This window comes from Rhinatrema bivittatum, chromosome 11, assembly GCF_901001135.1.
Source record: "Rhinatrema bivittatum chromosome 11, aRhiBiv1.1, whole genome shotgun sequence".
NCBI lineage: Eukaryota > Metazoa > Chordata > Amphibia > Gymnophiona > Rhinatrematidae > Rhinatrema > Rhinatrema bivittatum.
The window spans coordinates 89,964,815-89,982,735 of record NC_042625.1 but is presented as its reverse complement, the minus strand read 5'-3'; positions in this window follow the sequence as shown (position 1 = coordinate 89,982,735).

The following is a 17,921-nucleotide window of genomic DNA, read 5'->3' as shown; positions in this document are numbered from 1 at the left end:
GCGGGAATAACTAATAGGGCCATCAACATGCATTTGCATGTTGCGGGTGCTATTAGTTTCGGGAGGGGGGGGGGGGTGGACACGCATTTTCGACGTGCACTGTACTGTTTTGGCCTGATAGTGCATTACCTAGATGATTTTTTGTTCTTGGGGCCACAGGGATCGGAGGTGTGCGAGAAGTTGATGCCCTGTTTTTTGACTACAGCTGGAGAGTTCGTATCCCGATTGCCCCTAATAAGACAGAAGGGCCATGGACCAGGCTGACCTTTTTGGGCATTGAGCTAGATTCGATAGAGTGTGTCTCCAGGTTGCCGGCAGATAAGGTGGTTAGGTTAAAAGAAATGGTAGACGGGGCTCTGGGCTGTCGTATGCTGACTCTGCAGCAATTGCAGTCACTGGTAAGGAGCCTAAATTTTGCCTGCAGGGTGATACCCATGGGGAGGGTATTTCTGAGGAGATTGTCAGTAGCAACGGCCAAAGTGCTTAAGCCATTTTATTGGATTAGGATTTCCAAGGGCATGAAGGAGGATTTGAGGATGTGGCGCACCTTCCTGGTGGATTTTAACGGGGTCTGTCTGTGGCAGAAAGAAGTAACAACCGGTCAGGAGTTAGAACTGATTTTGGATGCCTCAGGGGGGGGGGGGGCAAGGAATTTGGGGTATATTTTCGGGGCTCATGGTGTGTAGCAGCGTGGCCAGATGATTGGGTCCAGGGGGGGGGGGGGAGTGTCACAAAAAACACAGCCTTTCTAGAATCGTTCCCATCGTGGTGGCATTATACGTGTGGGGGGGGGGGGGGGGGGGGGGGATTGGATGAGGGATTCCAAATTGGTATTCTGGTGCAATAATCTGGGGGTCGTAGAAGTGATCGGCAAAATGCGTGTTGGTTTCTGAATTGCTTTGGGAATTCATATTGCACTGCATGCGTTTGAACGTTGCGGCTTGGGCGAGACGTGTCCCAGGTATGGTTAACAAGCTTGCCGATTCTCTTTCTCGTTTCAAGTGGTCGCTGTTCAGGACTCTGGCCCCCTCAGTGGACCTTAGCGGAGCCCCCGTGCCAGATTTCCTATGGAGGTTCGGTTCCTGGAAGCTTGGCAGTTAATGCGGGCATCATTAGCACCGTCAACCTGGTTGAGCTATCTGGCCGGATTGTCCAAGGTAGTAGATTTTCTTCTGGCAAAAGGATGGTGCTGGGGACTGGTATACGATGTGGAGCTCATTCGGTACATACAGGAGACACAACGGGAGGGTTCTTTTAAGGCAGCAGTAACTCGTCAGCTGACAGGATTCTCCTTTTTTATGAAGGCGCATGGCTGGGGATATCCAGTTGGGTGCAAGGGGTGTTGGGGTCAAGAAGGTTGCCGGTCACACATAACATCTTGGTAAAGCTATGGGGGGTAATGGCTGCCGTATGTTCCTCAAACAGTGCTATTTCGTATGGCCTTTGTTTTGGCCTTCTTCAGAGCATTCAGGATACGGGAATTAGTGGCCAGAGCTAGTACAGAGGCTGAGGACACGGGGTTGCAATTCTGGCATGTCCGGATGGGAGAGGGAGTATCAAGGCTCACTATCCCAAAATCAAAAATGGACCAGGAAGGACTGGGATCTAAGCTAGTTTCGAAGGCAGTGCTGGGTCTCAGTACTTGCCCAGTGGCGAATTTGGTGGAGTATTTAGCATGGCGCCCGGAGGGGTGGGGGCCATTTGCTGATGCACCAGGACTCACGCCCTCTTACTTGTTTATCAGTTTGAGGTGGTTTTCAAAGTTAGTTTGACTAAGATAGGGTTGGAGGCAAGGTGTTATGGGACCCATTCCTTTACGATAGGGGCCGCCAGCAATTAGGACATATGTCCAGCCTGTTTCTGCAAGGACAGACACGGGATGTTAACAGATGTTTGTTTGTTTTTTAGATGTCAGGCCCCATGGTAGCCAAGCATGGATCATCGGGCATCATTTATTGTCTGGGCCCACAAGCACACAGAGCAGCGGCCCTATGGCACTCATTTGGGTTTAGCGACACACGGTGTGGCCGTCCAGTGGCTTGGTCGACGAGAGATGCGCTGGGCTGAACTCCTTCCTACGGTGCAACACATAATGAAATCCAAGCCTCATCCGGACGTGCTGGTAGTGCATTTGGGGGGTAATGATTGGGAAAAACTACCTGGGCGTCAGTTTATCAGCGTGGTTTGAAAGGACTTATCCATGCTGTTGATCTGGATGCCGTGGGTGGTATTATGCCAGTAGCAATGGACCAGTGCAGCTGGGGGCGCTGAGGGCTAAGGCCAATCAGCAAATAGGATCCTGGGTAGAAATGATGGGTGGGAGGCATATTAAGCACGAGTGGTCCTGGGACGGGCAGGAGAGCCTTTTTCGCTCAGATAACGTCCATTTATCATTCATAGGCAGGGACTTGTTTATCAATAACATCCAGGAGACCTGGGAAAGTTGTTTTCAGTGGGAATAACAGAGCCGCATCTTTGGGGGGCGTGGGATAGGCTCGCCTTCCCGCGTCTTCACCCGAGCCTCGCTATGGCTAAATGGGATTGATGGGTTGCCAGTTGGGGGGGGGGGGGCTTCAACTGGCGGAACAACACCCATCGGGCGGCTTAGTTCAGCTTGGCTTAGCTCCTTGCTGGCCGGTGGCGGGAGCTGGTTTAGGTGGCGGGGTGCTACTTAAACAGGATTCGGCCAGGTGGCAGGCAGATGGTTATCTTGCTGGCGGGTGGCGATAACCACTGGTTTATATATATACTGTAAGGGCTCGGGCAATGGGTTTGTTAATAAAGCTGTGGCCAGTTAATTCCCAAAATGCTTCTGTCATTTGTAAATATGTGTGAAAGGGCGGTGAGAGAAGGTGTGCGCAGTGCTGACGGTGTGTGTTAGAAGTGTGAAATTCAGAGTATACACTCACATGAGTTTAAACTAGATAAAGGGGGTACAAGCTGGTGGCAGATGGAAGTTGATGGAATCAGATTGTCATCCCTGATAAAGAAATGAAATTGTTGGGGAAAAACATGACAGTGAAGATCAGGGTTAAGAGGAGGAGCAGGTATGAGGTTACACAGAGGGAAGGCAAGGCAAGGAGAAATAGCCCAAAACACCACGTTGGCACCCCTTTGAAGCATCACCAGCTCACAGCCCTAAGCAAGGAGCAGGTTTCTCTTCAGCCCGGATATTTGGTGCCTTCAAAATATGAGGACAAGTTGCCCATGTTGCTTATCCTAAGTTCAGGTCTGCAAACGCTCATAGCCTAGGTAGTGAAATTCCTGATGGCTGAGGCAGGTCTAGATGTCGTTGCTATTACAGACACATGGTTCAACGTGCCCTATGACTGGGAGATAGCTAATAACACGCTCAGAAAAGATAAGGAAGGCAAAAAAGGCCAGGGAAAGGGACAGACGTCATGCAGAAAATAGTATTAAAGCAGGGGGTATGGGGCACGGAGCAGGTGCTGTGGGATGTCACTTCCATCTACATCGGAGCATTTGCAGCCCCTGGCACCAGTAGAAGAGCTGGATAGCGATCCAGTCAAAGACATACAAAGAGCCATACTGAAGGGGAAGTGTTACTGGGGGGGGGGGGGGCATACAAGGGGCAAGGTCCTGGACTTCAATAGCACTAACTCTCAGCCCGATCCAGTAAAGTCCGTGGGAGAGCGGACGAACGCCCGCTCTCCCAGCGCGCGCACCGGCCCCTCGCCGGTGTGAGCGATCCTGTATTCAAATGAGGCGACGCGGTGCAAACGGGGAAAAGGAGGCGCTAGGGACACTAGCGCGTCCCTAGTGCCTCCTTTTGGCCTGGAGCGGCGGCTGTCAGCGGGTTTGACAGCCGACGCTCAATTTTGCCGGCGTCGGTTCTCGAGCCCGCTGACAGCCACGGGCTCGGAAACCGGACGCCGGCAAAATTGAGCGTCCGGTTTTCGGCCCGACAGCCGCGGGCCGAATTCAAAATTTTTTTTTTTTTTTTTTTACTTTTTTTTACTTTTGGGGACCTCCGACTTAATATCGCTATGATATTAAGTCGGAGGGTGCACAGAAAAGCAGTTTTTACTGCTTTTCTGTGCACTTTCCTGGCGCCGGAAGAAATTAGCGCCGACCTTTGGGCGGCGCTAATTTCTTAGAGTAAAATGTGCGGCTTGGCTGCACATTTTACTTACTGGATCGCTAGGGAATACCTAATAGGGCCATCAACATGCATTTGCATGTTGAGGGCGCTATTAGGTGCCGCGGGTGGGCCGCGTGTTTTCCTCCCCTTACTGAATAAGGGGTAAGGGAAAACGCGCGTCCCAGAGCAGGGTGACAGTGCGCTCCGACGGAGCACACTTTACTGGATCGACCTGTTTGTTATAATGGAGGAGTAATATAAGGGTGGTGGATGCCTGGAATGAGAAGAGATGGTGGGGATAAAGCAGAGGATGTAACAGAGTGATAGCTGCTGGGGTTCGGATGAATTTTATACACAGTGTGATTCTTGGCTTTACCTCATAATAATACAGCCCCAGGGAGTCTTCATACAATTCCTCCTACCTGCATGGATTCCAGCCCTTCTTAGATGATCAGCTTGGTGCCATTTCATTCATTAACTCTAAACTTGAGCAGCTGACAGCAGAGCACGGGAAGTTCCTCTAAGGGGCCAAGGTACTAAGCGTTTATCCCATAGACACAAAAGAATAGAAACCCTTCAGTATATCAACCCTAAGTCTGAGTCACACAAGAGGAGCTTCAGGGTCAGATGCAGGTGGCCCCACTGTTCCCTCTAAGTTCTTGTGGGCTGTGTATGCACACAAAAAAACTTCTTGTGTGCAACATTTCAGAAACGGTGCACAAATGTGTGCGCAGTGTTCCTTCTATTTTTCTTTTCTCGTGTTTGCCTGTGTGCACTTGTTTCATGACCTACGCATGGCCACACAGGCACACACAGCTTAAACGTAACATTGCCCAGGAGACAGAAATCTGGAAAGAGACAGTTAGACTTACTGGCGTTCTGATACATGGTGAGGTTGCACTGGCAGACTGCGCTTCCACTCACATTAGCACAAAATTCATCCTGCAGACACGCCGGGGCACAATTCAACTCAGCTGGGAAGGGAAACACAGCAGGTCAGAGCAGAGAGATGGTAGTGAAGAACCTCCAGGCACTAGCAGATACTATAGAATTGGTCATTTTTTTCCTGGTTCTCTGATGGACTGATTTTGGTTTCCCGGTTGACTTTAAATTGTATAGTATGGTGGTGAGTGAGATAAGCGCCAGGATCCCCTGAAACAGAAAGGGGATTGCAAACCTTACTTAGATGCCATGAGCTAAAGGGGTAGCACATATACAGGGAAGGAGTTAAAGTAAGAAGGCATTACCAGCAATAAAAGTAACTTAAGACACTACAAGAGGGAAGATGAATTCATCCTGCTGAGGGGAGATGGGAAAAAAGAGGGCAAGCATGGTAGATGAGAGAGAAGTATTCTTTTTCTTTACTTTTCATTTTTCTTACTGAGGCAAGGGCTTCAAAACTATTTCTCACTGGGGAATAGTTGACAGACCCCAACTCTTCTTCCTGCTGAGGACCCCTGTCCCTGCCTCCCCCATGGATCACCATTTCTTTCACTTTCCTTCTTTCCTGCCTCTCCCCTCCCTGCTTGGAAAGGGTGGAGACAGTCAACTCCTGGGACCTTTGAGCGCTGGCAGGTCCATCATCGGCCCCACCCGCTGCCCAAGTGCAGGTTTCCTGTTCACTAAGGAAGTCCATAGGGGAGGCAGAGCCTCCCCCCCATGCTGCTTGACTTCCTTTGCTGGTCATTGCTGCTGCTGGAGGGGGCAGCACAGTAATTTTTCGTCTGCCAGAGGAAGCGATACAACCTGGTGGTCAGATGTGGTACTGCGCACCATCAGCCCCTGCTCAGTGTGGTGCTGTGGTCAGATGTGGTACTGCGCACCATCAGCCCCTGCTCAGTGTGGTCTTGTGGTCAGATGTGGTACTGCGCACCATCAGCCCCTGCTCAGTGTGGTCTTGTGGTCAGATGTGGTACTGCGCACCATCAGCCCCTGCTCAGTGTGGTGCTGTGGTCAGATGTGGTACTGCGCACCATCAGCCCCTGCTCAGTGTGGTGTTGTGGTCAGATGTGGTCATGGCCACCATCCGTCCCTGCTCAGTGTGGTCTTGTGGTCAGATGTGGTACTGCGCACCATCCGCCCCTGCTCAGTGTGGTGTTGTGGTCAGATGTGGTACTGCGCACCATCCTTCCCTGCTCAGTGTGGTGTTGTGGTCAGATGTGGTCATGGCCACCATCCGTCCCTGCTCAGTGTGGTCTTGTGGTCAGATGTGGTACTGCGCACCATCCGCCCCTGCTCAGTGTGGTGTTGTGGTCAGATGTGGTCATGGCCACCATCCGTCCCTGCTCAGTGTGGTGTTGTGGTCAGATGTGGTACTGCGCACCATCCTTCCCTGCTCAGTGTGGTGTTGTGGTCAGATGTGGTCATGGCCACCATCCGTCCCTGCTCAGTGTGGTCTTGTGGTCAGATGTGGTACTGCGCACCATCCGCCCCTGCTCAGTGTGGTGTTGTGGTCAGATGTGGTCATGGCCACCATCAGCCCCTGCTCAAGTGTGGATTTGTGGTCAGATGTGGTACTGCGCACCATCAGCCCCTGCTCAGTGTAGTCTTGTGGTTAGATGTGGTACTGCGCACCATCAGCCCCTGCTCAGTGTGGTGTTGTGGTCAGATGTGGTACTGCGCACCATCAGCCCCTGCTCAGTGTGGTGTTGTGGTCAGATGTGGTACTGCGCACCATCCGCCCCTGCTCAGTGTGGTCTTGTGGTCAGATGTGGTCATGGCCACCATCAGCCCCTGCTCAAGTGTGGATTTGTGGTCAGATGTGGTACTGCGCACCATCAGCCCCTGCTCAGTGTAGTCTTGTGGTTAGATGTGGTACTGCGCACCATCAGCCCCTGCTCAGTGTGGTGTTGTGGTCAGATGTGGTACTGTGCACCATCAGCCCCTGCTCAGTGTGGTGTTGTGGTCAGATGTGGTACTGCGCACCATCAGCCCCTGCTCAATGTGGTCTTGTGGTCAGATGTGGTCTTGGCCACCATCCGTTCCTGCTCAGTATGGTGTTGTGGTCAGATGTGGTACTGCGCACCATCAGCCCCTGCTCAGTGTGGTCTTGTGGTCAGATGTGGTACTGCGCACCATCAGCCCCTGCTCAGTGTGGTCTTGTGGTCAGATGTGGTACTGCGCACCATCAGCCCCTGCTCAGTGCGGTCTTGTGGTCAGATGTGGTACTGCGCACCATCAGCCCATGCTCAGTGTGGTGTTGTGGTCAGATGTGGTCATGGCCACCATCAGCCCCTGCTCAGTGTGGTCTTGTGGTCAGATGTGGTACTGCGCACCATCAGCCCCTGCTCAGTGTGGTCTTGTGGTCAGATGTGGTACTGCGCACCATCAGCCCCTGCTCAGTGCGGTCTTGTGGTCAGATGTGGTACTGCGCACCATCAGCCCATGCTCAGTGTGGTGTTGTGGTCAGATGTGGTCATGGCCACCATCAGCCCCTGCTCAGTGTGGTGTTGTGGTCAGATGTGGTACTGCGCACCATCAGCCCCTGCTCAGTGTGGTGTTGTGGTCAGATGTGGTACTGCGCACCATCAGCCCCTGCTCAGTGTGGTCTTGTGGTCAGATGTGGTACTGAGCACCATCAGCCCCTGCTCAGTGTGGTCTTGTGGTCAGATGTGGTACTGCGCACCATCCGCCCCTGCTCAGTGTGGGTCTTGTGGTCAGATGTGGTCATGGCCACCATCTTTCCCTGCTCAGTGAGGTGGCTGTGTTAGTTCCTTTCACAAAGGTATTAAACCAGTCTATAGCTTCCTCGTTTACTTTTATTTCTATGTGCTCAGGATGTTGCCTTTCAAAACAATTCAATCACATTGTTTTTAATAATATTGGTGCATTAATGATTTGTATCTTACTCTGGGCTTTAATGCTGGAGTGAGAAATTAAATTGAAATAAATAAATTAATTAATTAAATACCCCAGATACAGTGCAAAGCTTTCCTTTTTTCCTATGGGCAGAGTTATCAAATGGTTTAGTGAGCTTACAGAAGATGGACACATAATTGAATTGAAACTTGCAATATTCCTACCATCCTAAAAATAGATGTAGTAGCAGGCTTCTGACTATGCCACATTTCTGACTATTCTCTATCCATGACCATGGCCTGGAGATTATTTATTTATTTTAAATATTTCTTGACTGTCCTATAACAATTACTAAACGATTTACATCAAAAACATCCATAGTTCTAATAAAATAACAGTATTCACAATACAAGTAATAAACACATAAAATTCTAAAACATATTAACTCATGGGGGCCCACCTATTTACTAAGTTGTGATAGCAGGTTCACGGGCATTAAATACTAATTTCAGCATTTAGTGTGCTTTAAACCTTTTGAAATAATGGGAACTATTTCTTCTTCAAGGAATCAAATGCAACATGGCCCAGGTAATGAGCTGTGTCATATGCAAATGTATGCAAAGCAGTTCTTTGCTATAGTAACATAGTAATGCAAATTGCAAAAAAACCCTCAAGGCCTGCATGACTCTGGAAAAACTAACTACCCCTCAGAATTAACCTTGCCTTGACAGCATTGCTAGGCTAATTTGCCTGGTGATGCTTCTGGGGCACTTCCAGACTGTGCCTGAGTGAAGTGCCCTGCCTCCCTCCCCCCACTCTAGTGCAAAATGTAAGGAGAAAACTCAAAGCCCCCATGTGCTCTCTGCCCTTCACTTGACATAACACTATTAGCCCTCCCCTCCCAAGGAAGCGCTATGCTATGCTCCTAAACCCTTCCCTCTGTATGCAAACCCAATGCACCCGATTTTAAACAAAGATTCCCTCCTAGGGTCATCCATGCCCTCACACCCTCCAGATTCTTTCCCCCTATACCATAAGCACTCCATGGGTCTTTAGGGGCAGGAGTGATCCTCAGTCACTCCTGTCCCACTGCTGCCATAATCCAAAATGGCATCATCTGACCAGGGGCTCTTCTATGTGGAGCAAAGGAGAGCCACAAGTAAGTCTGCACCATTTTGATTTAAGAATATAAGAAATTGCCATGTTGGGTCAGACCAAGGGTCCATCAATCCCAGCATCCTGTTTCCAACAGAGGCCAAACCAGGCCACAAGAACCTGGCAAGTATCCAAACACTAAGAAGATCCCATGCTACTGATGCAATTAATAGCAGTGGCTATTCCCTAAGTAAACTTGATTAACAGCAGGTAATGGACTTCTCCTCCAAGAACTTATCCAAACCTTTTTTGAACCCAGCTATGCTAACTGCGCTAACCACATCCCCTGGCAACAAATTCCAGAGCTTTATTGTGCGTTGAGTGAAAAATAATTTTCTCTGATTAGTCTTAAATGTGCTACTTGCTAACTTCATGGAGTGTCCCCTAGTCCTTCTATTATCCGAAAGAGTAAATAACCGATTCACATCTACTCGTTCAAGACCTCTCATGATTTTAAACACCTCTATCATATCCCCCCTCAGCCGTCTCTTCTCCAAGCTGAACAGCCCTAACCTCTTCAGCCTTTCCTCATAGGGGAGCTGTTCCATCCCCTTTATCATTTTGCTCTCCCTTCTCTGTACCTTCTCCATCGCTACTATATCTGTTGCACTGGTAGTGGACCCTTGGGATGAGAAGTGGTTGACACTACCCGTAGGGGAAGCCGCACGGGACCCCACCATCAGTCACTCCTGTCCCACTGCTGCCATAATCCAAAATGGCATCATCTGACCAGGGGCTCTTCTGTGTGGAGCAAAGGAGAGCCACAAGTAAGTCTGCACCATTTTGATTTAAGAATATAAGAAATTGCCATGTTGGGTCAGACTAGGAGGCAGAGGCCGACTGGAGCTTCGCCAATACCAGCCCACGTTCCCCGCAGGTTGAGCCCTTGGGTGACAGAGCCGGCTGGTCTTAGGCAGGCTTCCATGAGACGACTCCCAGTAGATGGTGTAGCGGGTAGCCAGGGACCAGCAGAGGTATTGGAGGGGCCGAGGCAGGTTCAGGATGAGTCAGGGGTCCAGGGACCTGGGCGCCAAAGGAGGGCCAGACACAAGAGCAGATGATGCCCAGACAGCAGAAGGCTGGAGCCTGAGAGGGCCAAGTCCAAGAGATACTAAAGGCGTAGTCGAACACAGGCTGGAATTGAGGCAGGCGGCAGAGCTAGTCAGGGTGCAGTGCAGCGAGAGCCAAGGACGGGAATCAGTCCTGAGCGTAGTTCCAACGAACCCAGGGACAAAGCCAGTAATCAGTCCTGAGAGTAGTTCCAACGAAGTGAAGGTCAAAGCCAGTAATCAGTCCTGAGCGTAGTTCCAACGAAGTGAAGGTCAAAGCCAGTAATCAGTCCTGAGCGTAATTCCAACAAAGCAGGGGTCAAAGCCAGTAATCAGTCCTGAGGGTAGTTCCAACGAAGCAGGGTCAAAGCCAGTAATCAGTCCTGAGCTTAGTTCCAACGAAGCAGGGGTCAAAGCCAGTAATCAGTCCTGAGCGTAGTTCCAACGAAGCAGGGGTCAAAGCCAGTAATCAGTCCTGAGCGTAGTTCCAACGAAGCAAGGGTCAAAGCCGGTAATCAGTCCTGAGCGTAGTTCCAACGAAGCGAAGGTCAAAGCCGGTAATCAGTCCTGAGCGTAGTTCCAATGAAGTGAAGGTCAAAGCCAGTAATCAGTCCTGAGCGTAGTTCCAACGAAGCGAGGGTCAAAGCCAGTAATCAGTCCTGAGCGTAGTTCCAACGAAGCAGGGGTCAAAGCCAGTAATCAGTCCTGAGCGTAGTTCCAACGAAGCAGGGGTCAAAGCCAGTAATCAGTCCTGAGCTTAGTTCCAACGAAGCAGGGGTCAAAGCCAGTAATCAGTCCTGAGCTTAGTTCCAACGAAGCAGGGGTCAAAGCCAGTAATCAGTCCTGAGCATAGTTCCAACGAAGCAGGGGTCAAAGCCGGTAATCAGTCCTGAGCGTAGTTCCAACGAAGCGAGGGTCAAAGCCGGTAATCAGTCCTGAGCGTAGTTCCAACGAAGCGAAGGTCAAAGCCGGTAATCAGTCCTGAGCGTAGTTCCAACGAAGCGAGGGTCAAAGCCGGTAATCAGTCCTGAGCGTAGTTCCAACGAAGCAGGGGTCAAAGCCGGTAATCAGTCCTGAGCGTAGTTCCAACGAAGCGAGGGTCAAAGCCGGTAATCAGTCCTGAGCGTAGTTCCAACGAAGTGAAGGTCAAAGCCGGTAATCAGTCCTGAGCGTAGTTCCAACGAAGCGAGGGTCAAAGCCGGTAATCAGTCCTGAGCTTAGTTCCAACGAAGTGAAGGTCAAAGCCAGTAATCAGTCCTGAGCGTAGTTCCAACGAAGTGAAGGTCAAAGCCAGTAATCAGTCCTGAGCGTAGTTCCAACGAAGCAAGGGTCAAAGCCGGTAATCAGTCCTGAGCGTAGTTCCAACGAAGCAGGGGTCAAAGCCAGTAATCAGTCCTGAGCGTAGTTCCAACGAAGCAGGGGTCAAAGCCAGTAATCAGTCCTGAGCTTAGTTCCAACGAAGCAGGGGTCAAAGCCAGTAATCAGTCCTGAGCTTAGTTCCAACGAAGCAGGGGTCAAAGCCGGTAATCAGTCCTGAGCGTAGTTCCAACGAAGCAAGGGTCAAAGCCGGTAATCAGTCCTGAGCGTAGTTCCAACGAAGCAGGGGTCAAAGCCAGTAATCAGTCCTGAGCGTAGTTCCAACGAAGCAGGGGTCAAAGCCAGTAATCAGTCCTGAGCGTAGTTCCAACGAAGCAGGGGTCAAAGCCAGTAATCAGTCCTGAGCGTAGTTCCAACGAAGTGAAGGTCAAAGCCGGGTAATCAGTCCTGAGCGTAGTTCCAACGAAGCAGGGGTCAAAGCCAGTAATCAGTCCTGAGCGTAGTTCCAACGAAGTGAAGGTCAAGCCGGTAATCAGTCCTGAGCGTAGTTCCAACGAAGCAGGGGTCAAAGCCAGTAATCAGTCCTGAGCGTAGTTCCAACGAAGCAAGGGTCAAAGCCGGTAATCAGTCCTGAGCGTAGTTCCAACGAAGCGAAGGTCAAAGCCGGTAATCAGTCCTGAGCGTAGTTCCAATGAAGCGAAGGTCAAAGCCGGTAATCAGTCCTGAGCGTAGTTCCAACGAAGCAAGGGTCAAAGCCGGTAATCAGTCCTGAGCGTAGTTCCAACGAAGCAGGGGTCAAAGCCGGTAATCAGTCCTGAGCGTAGTTCCAACGAAGTGAAGGTCAAAGCCAGTAATCAGTCCTGAGCGTAGTTCCAACGAAGCAAGGGTCAAAGCCGGTAATCAGTCCTGAGCGTAGTTCCAACGAAGCAGGGGTCAAAGCCAGTAATCAGTCCTGAGCGTAGTTCCAACGAAGCAGGGGTCAAAGCCAGTAATCAGTCCTGAGCTTAGTTCCAACGAAGCAGGGGTCAAAGCCAGTAATCAGTCCTGAGCTTAGTTCCAACGAAGCAGGGGTCAAAGCCGGTAATCAGTCCTGAGCGTAGTTCCAACGAAGCAAGGGTCAAAGCCGGTAATCAGTCCTGAGCGTAGTTCCAACGAAGCAGGGGTCAAAGCCAGTAATCAGTCCTGAGCGTAGTTCCAACGAAGCAGGGGTCAAAGCCAGTAATCAGTCCTGAGCGTAGTTCCAACGAAGTGAAGGTCAAAGCCGGTAATCAGTCCTGAGCGTAGTTCCAACGAAGCAGGGGTCAAAGCCAGTAATCAGTCCTGAGCGTAGTTCCAACGAAGTGAAGGTCAAAGCCGGTAATCAGTCCTGAGCGTAGTTCCAACGAAGCAGGGGTCAAAGCCAGTAATCAGTCCTGAGCGTAGTTCCAACGAAGCAAGGGTCAAAGCCGGTAATCAGTCCTGAGCGTAGTTCCAACGAAGCGAAGGTCAAAGCCGGTAATCAGTCCTGAGCGTAGTTCCAATGAAGCGAAGGTCAAAGCCGGTAATCAGTCCTGAGCGTAGTTCCAACGAAGCGAGGGTCAAAGCCAGTAATCAGTCCTGAGCGTAGTTCCAACGAAGCAGGGGTCAAAGCCAGTAATCAGTCCTGAGCGTAGTTCCAACGAAGCAGGGGTCAAAGCCAGTAATCAGTCCTGAGCTTAGTTCCAACAAAGCAGGGGTCAAAGCCAGTAATCAGTCCTGAGCTTAGTTCCAACGAAGCAGGGGTCAAAGCCAGTAATCAGTCCTGAGCGTAGTTCCAACGAAGCAGGGGTCAAAGCCGGTAATCAGTCCTGAGCGTAGTTCCAACGAAGCGTGGGTCAAAGCCGGTAATCAGTCCTGAGCGTAGTTCCAACGAAGCGAGGGTCAAAGCCGGTAATCAGTCCTGAGCGTAGTTCCAATGAAGCAGGGGTCAAAGCCGGTAATCAGTCCTGAGCGTAGTTCCAACGAAGCGAGGGTCAAAGCCGGTAATCAGTCCTGAGCGTAGTTCCAACGAAGTGAAGGTCAAAGCCGGTAATCAGTCCTGAGCGTAGTTCCAACGAAGCGAGGGTCAAAGCCGGTAATCAGTCCTGAGCGTAGTTCCAACGAAGTGAAGGTCAAAGCCGGTAATCAGTCCTGAGCGTAGTTCCAACGAAGTGAAGGTCAAAGCCGGTAATCAGTCCTGAGCGTAGTTCCAACGAAGCAGGGGTCAAAGCCAGTAATCAGTCCTGAGCGTAGTTCCAACGAAGCAGGGGTCAAAGCCAGTAATCAGTCCTGAGCGTAGTTCCAACGAAGCGAGGGTCAAAGCCAGTAATCAGTCCTGAGCGTAGTTCCAACGAAGCAGGGGTCAAAGCCAGTAATCAGTCCTGAGCGTAGTTCCAACGAAGCAGGGGTCAAAGCCAGTAATCAGTCCTGAGCGTAGTTCCAACGAAGTGAAGGTCAAAGCCAGTAATCAGTCCTGAGCGTAATTCCAACAAAGCAGGGGTCAAAGCCAGTAATCAGTCCTGAGGGTAGTTCCAACGAAGCAGGGGTCAAAGCCAGTAATCAGTCCTGAGCTTAGTTCCAACGAAGCAGGGGTCAAAGCCAGTAATCAGTCCTGAGCGTAGTTCCAACGAAGCAGGGGTCAAAGCCAGTAATCAGTCCTGAGCGTAGTTCCAACGAAGCAAGGGTCAAAGCCGGTAATCAGTCCTGAGCGTAGTTCCAACGAAGCGAAGGTCAAAGCCGGTAATCAGTCCTGAGCGTAGTTCCAACGAAGTGAAGGTCAAAGCCGGTAATCAGTCCTGAGCGTAGTTCCAACGAAGCGAGGGTCAAAGCCAGTAATCAGTCCTGAGCGTAGTTCCAACGAAGCAGGGGTCAAAGCCAGTAATCAGTCCTGAGCGTAGTTCCAACGAAGCAGGGGTCAAAGCCAGTAATCAGTCCTGAGCTTAGTTCCAACGAAGCAGGGGTCAAAGCCAGTAATCAGTCCTGAGCTTAGTTCCAATGAAGCAGGGGTCAAAGCCAGTAATCAGTCCTGAGCGTAGTTCCAACGAAGCAGGGGTCAAAGCCGGTAATCAGTCCTGAGCGTAGTTCCAACGAAGCGAGGGTCAAAGCCGGTAATCAGTCCTGAGCGTAGTTCCAACGAAGCGAAGGTCAAAGCCGGTAATCAGTCCTGAGCGTAGTTCCAACGAAGCGAGGGTCAAAGCCGGTAATCAGTCCTGAGCGTAGTTCCAACGAAGCAGGGGTCAAAGCCGGTAATCAGTCCTGAGCGTAGTTCCAACGAAGCGAGGGTCAAAGCCGGTAATCAGTCCTGAGCGTAGTTCCAACGAAGTGAAGGTCAAAGCCGGTAATCAGTCCTGAGCGTTGTTGCAACGAAGCGAGGGTCAAAGCCGGTAATCAGTCCTGAGCGTAGTTCCAACGAAGTGAAGGTCAAAGCCGGTAATCAGTCCTGAGCGTAGTTCCAACGAAGTGAAGGTCAAAGCCGGTAATCAGTCCTGAGCGTAGTTCCAACGAAGCGAGGGTCAAAGCCGGTAATCAGTCCTGAGCGTAGTTCCAACGAAGTGAAGGTCAAAGCCGGTAATCAGTCCTGAGCGTAGTTCCAACGAAGTGAAGGTCAAAGCCAGTAATCAGTCCTGAGCGTAGTTCCAACGAAGCAGGGGTCAAAGCCAGTAATCAGTCCTGAGCGTAGTTCCAACGAAGCGAGGGTCAAAGCCAGTAATCAGTCCTGAGCGTAGTTTCCAACGAAGCAGGGGTCAAAGCCAGTAATCAGTCCTGAGCGTAGTTCCAACGAAGCAGGGGTCAAAGCCAGTAATCAGTCCTGAGCGTAGTTCCAACGAAGCGAAGGTCAAAGCCGGTAATCAGTCCTGAGCGTAGTTCCAACGAAGCAAGGGTCAAAGCCGGTAATCAGTCCTGAGCGTAGTTCCAACGAAGCAGGGGTCAAAGCCGGTAATCAGTCCTGAGCGTAGTTCCAACGAAGCGTGGGTCAAAGCCGGTAATCAGTCCTGAGCGTAGTTCCAACGAAGCGAGGGTCAAAGCCGGTAATCAGTCCTGAGCGTAGTTCCAATGAAGCAGGGGTCAAAGCCGGTAATCAGTCCTGAGCGTAGTTCCAACGAAGCGAGGGTCAAAGCCGGTAATCAGTCCTGAGCGTAGTTCCAACGAAGTGAAGGTCAAAGCCGGTAATCAGTCCTGAGCGTAGTTCCAACGAAGCGAGGGTCAAAGCCGGTAATCAGTCCTGAGCGTAGTTCCAACGAAGTGAAGGTCAAAGCCGGTAATCAGTCCTGAGCGTAGTTCCAACGAAGTGAAGGTCAAAGCCGGTAATCAGTCCTGAGCGTAGTTCCAACGAAGCAGGGGTCAAAGCCAGTAATCAGTCCTGAGCGTAGTTCCAACGAAGCAGGGGTCAAAGCCAGTAATCAGTCCTGAGCGTAGTTCCAACGAAGCGAGGGTCAAAGCCAGTAATCAGTCCTGAGCGTAGTTCCAACGAAGCAGGGGTCAAAGCCAGTAATCAGTCCTGAGCGTAGTTCCAACGAAGCAGGGGTCAAAGCCAGTAATCAGTCCTGAGCGTAGTTCCAACGAAGTGAAGGTCAAAGCCAGTAATCAGTCCTGAGCGTAATTCCAACAAAGCAGGGGTCAAAGCCAGTAATCAGTCCTGAGGGTAGTTCCAACGAAGCAGGGGTCAAAGCCAGTAATCAGTCCTGAGCTTAGTTCCAACGAAGCAGGGGTCAAAGCCAGTAATCAGTCCTGAGCGTAGTTCCAACGAAGCAGGGGTCAAAGCCAGTAATCAGTCCTGAGCGTAGTTCCAACGAAGCAAGGGTCAAAGCCGGTAATCAGTCCTGAGCGTAGTTCCAACGAAGCGAAGGTCAAAGCCGGTAATCAGTCCTGAGCGTAGTTCCAACGAAGTGAAGGTCAAAGCCGGTAATCAGTCCTGAGCGTAGTTCCAACGAAGCGAGGGTCAAAGCCAGTAATCAGTCCTGAGCGTAGTTCCAACGAAGCAGGGGTCAAAGCCAGTAATCAGTCCTGAGCGTAGTTCCAACGAAGCAGGGGTCAAAGCCAGTAATCAGTCCTGAGCTTAGTTCCAACGAAGCAGGGGTCAAAGCCAGTAATCAGTCCTGAGCTTAGTTCCAATGAAGCAGGGGTCAAAGCCAGTAATCAGTCCTGAGCGTAGTTCCAACGAAGCAGGGGTCAAAGCCGGTAATCAGTCCTGAGCGTAGTTCCAACGAAGCGAGGGTCAAAGCCGGTAATCAGTCCTGAGCGTAGTTCCAACGAAGCGAGGGTCAAAGCCGGTAACAGTCCTGAGCGTAGTTCCAACGAAGCGAGGGTCAAAGCCGGTAATCAGTCCTGAGCGTAGTTCCAACGAAGCAGGGGTCAAAGCCGGTAATCAGTCCTGAGCGTAGTTCCAACGAAGCGAGGGTCAAAGCCGGTAATCAGTCCTGAGCGTAGTTCCAACGAAGTGAAGGTCAAAGCCGGTAATCAGTCCTGAGCGTTGTTGCAACGAAGCGAGGGTCAAAGCCGGTAATCAGTCCTGAGCGTAGTTCCAACGAAGTGAAGGTCAAAGCCGGTAATCAGTCCTGAGCGTAGTTCCAACGAAGCGAGGGTCAAAGCCGGTAATCAGTCCTGAGCGTAGTTCCAACGAAGTGAAGGTCAAAGCCAGTAATCAGTCCTGAGCGTAGTTCCAACGAAGTGAAGGTCAAAGCCAGTAATCAGTCCTGAGCGTAGTTCCAACGAAGCAGGGGTCAAAGCCAGTAATCAGTCCTGAGCGTAGTTCCAACGAAGCGAGGGTCAAAGCCAGTAATCAGTCCTGAGCGTAGTTCCAACGAAGCAGGGGTCAAAGCCAGTAATCAGTCCTGAGCGTAGTTCCAACGAAGCAGGGGTCAAAGCCAGTAATCAGTCCTGAGCGTAGTTCCAACGAAGCGAAGGTCAAAGCCGGTAATCAGTCCTGAGCGTAGTTCCAACGAAGCAAGGGTCAAAGCCGGTAATCAGTCCTGAGCGTAGTTCCAACGAAGCAGGGGTCAAAGCCGGTAAATCAGTCCTGAGCGTAGTTCCAACGAAGCAGGGGTCAAAGCCGGTAATCAGTCCTGAGCGTAGTACCAACGAAGCAGGGGTCAAAGCCGGTAATCAGTCCTGAGCGTAGTTCCAACGAAGCAGGGGTCAAAGCCGGTAATCAGTCCTGAGCGTAGTTCCAACGAAGCAGGGGTCAAAGCCGGTAATCAGTCCTGAGCGTAGTTCCAACGAAGCAGGGGTCAAAGCCGGTAATCAGTCCTGAGCGTAGTTCCAACGAAGCAAGGGTCAAAGCCGGTAATCAGTCCTGAGCGTAGTTCCAACGAAGCAGGGGTCAAAGCCAGTAATCAGTCCTGAGCGTAGTTCCAACGAAGCAGGGGTCAAAGCCAGTAATCAGTCCTGAGCGTAGTTCCAACGAAGTGAAGGTCAAAGCCGGTAATCAGTCCTGAGCGTAGTTCCAACGAAGCAGGGGTCAAAGCCAGTAATCAGTCCTGAGCGTAGTTCCAACGAAGTGAAGG